The following is a 4,624-nucleotide window of genomic DNA, read 5'->3' as shown; positions in this document are numbered from 1 at the left end:
TATTCTTAATATTGTGTACTTCCCCCTTGTGAGCCCAAAAACAGTTCTGATATCTCAAGACACCACAAGCCCGCTGAAGGTGTACTGTGACGTTCACAGCAGATCCTTCAATTTAGATTAAGATCTGGAAAATGTAAAGGCCAAATCAACACCTTTGCATGTTTCTTTTTGCACTGTGTCAGAAAACACTATCGTAATGAAAGACACTGCTATTAGAGAATCCCACTTCCATGAAGAGGTGTATTTAATGTGCAACAATGTTAAGGTAGGTGGTATGCGTCATCCACATGAACCCGGTTTTCACAGTCTTGCCTTTTTTCCATAGTGCATCGGCGGTCCACATGATGTAAAAAAAAAATGTGATTCATTAGACCTGGGCACCATCTTCCATTGCCCCCTGGACCAGTTTTTATGCTCACATGTCCATTGTAGTAGCTTTGGGTGGTATAGACGGGCCAGCATGGGAGCTCTGACTGCTCTGCAGCTACACAGCTCTATACACAGCAAATTGTGATGCACTTTGTGTTATGACACCTTTCTATCTGAGCTCCCTATGTGCATCACCAACCTATGGCTGTCCATTAGAATGGAATAGACTTTATTTGTCACATATACATTAGAGCACAGTGAAATCCTTTCTTCACATATCCCAGCTTGCTCGGAAACTGGGGTCAGAGTGCAGGGTCAGCCATGATACGATGCCCCTGGAGCACAAGGGCCTTACTCAAGGGCCCAAGAGTGGCAGCTTGGCTTGAATTCCCAACCTTTGGATCAGTAGCCCAGCACCTTAACTATCGAGCTGTCACCAGTTCACCAGTTGTCGTTCTATGTACCATTTTTTTGTGATACTACCCACTGCAACACACTTCAACACATTACAAGAACTGACTGTTCAGTTGCTGCCTATTTTATCTTCACCCCATGACAGGTTATTGCAAGAAAATACTCAATGCTCTTTATTTCATTTCCTGTCAGTGGTTTTAATGTTATGTCTGATTGATGTACAGGTATATTATGGATGTGCATCTCCAACACTGAGGCCAATGCGATAGGATACATTAAAGATACATGTAAAGCAGCAACTGATGTTCGATTCCGATTTGATTCAACAATGCAAAAAATGTGATGCTCTGCAATTCAATATGTCACAGATAATTTGCTTTTATTTCTTTAATTCGAGAAAGCTCTACCTCTGCCATGTAAATCTGTATTCTATGGGACTCTCAGGACACGTCTCCGTAGTGTTGTGATACATCATATTCTCGTTGCAGCTGTGGTGCTGAGAGAACGTGCTCGAGAAACGAGGAGAGATCAATCTACATATAAAATATTGCTCACAAATTATTGGTCACTTTTTTAAGTAATAAAAATATAGCAAATCTACTGATAATTATATACAAGTAAATTGTTTTGGGGTTTTTTTAACCAACATAAATATGTTGAATATGATGCATCACAATACAAACGCCAACTTGCATACGATGTGCATTTTTTTTAAATGTATGCATCAATTTGTTAACATTTATGCTGAGGCGAATGGTTGAATATTACACACCTGATGTATTACGCCTACTGTACACACCATTTTGTAGGACTAGTAGGGGATTCTGTTTCCGTTTGTCTGGAATATACAGGAATATAATGTTTATTGAGCCAGTGGCTTCCTGCCCACAGATCATAAAGTGTCTGATGTTTTCTTTTGGACACTTTGCTTTAGAGTCTTGAAGGTTCAGAATCGCCTCTTAATGTATATAAATCCATATATACATATAGAGGGTCACTCTGTGTGGTTTTCGGAAACAAGATACAATCATTAGGTTGAATAAACTTCACTCTATACCAGAATCTAGTTCGAGCTAAAACAGTAGGTAAATTAGATCATATTTTACAAATGGAACTGGGGGGATAGTCTGTATTTCATTCTAGATTTCAAACTGTGATGAGAAATACCAGACTCCTTAGCAAAAGCTAGACTTCTGAAATGTAAGACTGCATCGATTCAACTATTACTTTATTTTACACGATTCAAATGGTTGCACTAAAATCTGAACGTAATACTTTTTATTTTCGACATCAACTTATAATTTATGCTGTTCAAAACGTGAAGTACAATACCTCAGCAAGATACGTTTGTATATTTGTTTTATGATTGCCTGTAGCAATATAGATGCAGTACGTTACGAGCCAGCCAGTAGTCGTGCTTGGTAACCCTGTCTATGATAGGACATTTGAATGCACACAGCTAAGAGTTTTATTTGAGCCTGGGTGTAACTTCCTTTCTATAAATCAGATTTAGGTACTACCTGTTGAGCTCTAAAAACAGCCTTAGTTATGACCTGTTGGAGCAACTGGCTTGAGAATGGTTTCTGTTTATTTAAGGCATGCTGATCCGTTCGCAAACTTTTTACCCTGATCCCGTATTCATGTACAGGAAAACTCCGTCGCACCACAATGCCTACATGAGCGTCGTGTACTCATTAAATGGCTTAAGTGACTCATGAGGGTTGAAATCGGAAAACATTTTTTTCACGTATTCCCACAGCAGCCAATAGCGTTTACGGTCCGTTTCAGTTACATCGAAAAAACCCATGACGGCAGATTTAAGGGTAGGTTAGCGTTAGATTGACAGTTTTTCAAACGTGAAGGATTTTACCTTCAGCGTTGCCTACTGACCTCATTGATGTGGATAATTTCCTAGACAACAGGGCCCCATTTGTTTCAAAGGTGAGGTCATACATATCCATCAATTTCAGTGGACATGTCCAAATGGGAATGATATTTATTAATAGGAATTGAGTTTAAGAATTTAAATAATTGTATTAACATTCCATATATGCAGCTAACTAGCATTTAATTGTACAATAAATGGATGGTGACAGAAAAAGAACTTTTTATTCTTAGCATGAATCACACCAGTTTGATTTTACTAGCACTTTATTGTGACCCCAAAAAGAAATTGAAACCCTTAGCATTCGAAACATTTAATCCCTATACTAAATAAAATACCTATACTAAAAATATACAAAATTCTGATCTACATAATTTGGCTACTTCAGATTTCTCTGATCAGCCAAGACATGTCTGGTATGCCAAATTTCACTTTGTATCTGTACTATGAAGCTAACCATCAATTAGTATCATGCAGCTGCATGCCAAAACCATTACACACTCGCCTCTAACGATATAGCTTGTCTAAGTAATTTCATAAACAGTGTCATAAAAGCGAAACGCACTATTAAAAATGTTGAGTCGGAATCCATATTCAAAATGATTACCACATCAAATTTTAGCTATGGAGTTACCATTTACGTTTTTTTTTTAGTTGAGAGTAGGACGTATTTTTAAGTTTTGTACGTTTAGTTGGTCCTAGAAAAGTGTAGTAGAATTTAAAACGTAAGTATTAATAATAAAATGATTTTATATCATTGGATTTTTTGTGGAATTGACAAACAATTCACAGCATTTTTTATTCATACAAATCTGATGACATGATCCCTTGCTTCTCTACAAACGCGAATTGATGAATGAATTTAAACGTTAGCATTGTGGAATTCATGAGGCTGAGATGAAGCCTGGTGGTTGTGTTTCTACGACATGGATTCTATAGAAAGTACTATTGGTACCACTACTGGAAGGTTCTTTACAGCCCTGAATTACTGCACGTTTCCAGAAGATTCTTTGAAGATTTCTTCACTCAGTATACACCATGTGGATAAAAGTTGGTGGACACCCCAACATAAGATTGCTATGTGCTTCTGTTTGCACATCCTATTCCCCGTTGGCTGTTATAGCTGTTATAAGAGCCACTCTTCTGGGAGAAAGATGCACTAGATTTTGTGGAGATTTGTGTGATTCATTGAGCCATAAGGGTGTTAGTAAAGTGATGTAGTTCAGGTGAAGATCTCACGTCACCCCAAAAGGCGTTCAATACCGTTTGAGATCTATAGCAGGAGATCTTCCACTCCAACCCATGTGAAGCATATCTTCATGGAGCTGGTTTTGTATTAAGAAAACCCATGCTGGAACAGGTTTGGGTCTCCTAATTGAAGTGAAGGGGAAATTTCATGGTACTGCATCCAAACACATCATATCGATTGTGTGCCACCAAAGGTTGTCCTCGGAGTTTGAGGAGGAACCACTTTTGGCAGGAAGAGTCAAGTGTCCCAATACTTTTGGCCCATGTTTGGACCATGTATAAAACGACTTATAAATTGGGCTTTTAGACAAAAACTAATGCTGCAACATTTTTCCTCATGTCTTGGTTGCTGTGTGAATGTGGGTTTCCTCCCCAGAACCTGGAGGCTCTGGTGTTAACAAGGTAATCAGACATCCAGGTAGATGGCTACCTTGCTCAATGAGTTGAAATGTTGTGTGATTACACCCACAGGCAGGCAGCAGATGTTGTTCCTCCTTGTTCCCTCTCATGGACTTCTGGTTTTCTTCTTTTTCATCCCCCCCTCCTCTTGAAACCAGCCCCCTTTTCTGGGTCTCGTCCTATATGAAAAGCTTCACAAAATCTTCACCCTGCACCTTTTTTTCCTTACCGACAGTTCGGCGGGTCCGGAGACAGATCACATCGGTGTACTTCGATCGGGAATCGGGTGTTTTCACTCAGATCTTCTCT

At 39.0% G+C, this 4,624-nt stretch overlaps 1 protein-coding gene across 3 annotated transcripts in view; it reads left to right on the top strand.

Annotated features, from left to right (window-relative positions):
• The first annotated feature begins 2,269 nt into the window (after window positions 1-2,269).
• ntf4 (neurotrophin 4) overlaps window positions 2,270-4,624 on the top strand; it is a 19,109-nt gene continuing 16,754 nt past the window's right edge. For 2 of the 3 annotated variants that reach the window (XM_083567014.1, XM_083567013.1), the window contains exon 1: window positions 2,270-4,624. This exon is cut by the window's right edge and continues 545 nt beyond it. The gene's annotated coding sequence lies outside the window, so the exon portion shown is untranslated. The other variant, XM_083567012.1, reaches the window with a different exon arrangement.

Source organism: Silurus aristotelis (genome assembly GCF_946808225.1).
Source record: "Silurus aristotelis genome assembly, chromosome: 17".
NCBI classification, from domain to species: domain Eukaryota; kingdom Metazoa; phylum Chordata; class Actinopteri; order Siluriformes; family Siluridae; genus Silurus; species Silurus aristotelis.
The sequence above is the reverse complement of the archived record's forward strand: the minus strand, read 5'-3'. Positions and strand labels throughout refer to the sequence as shown.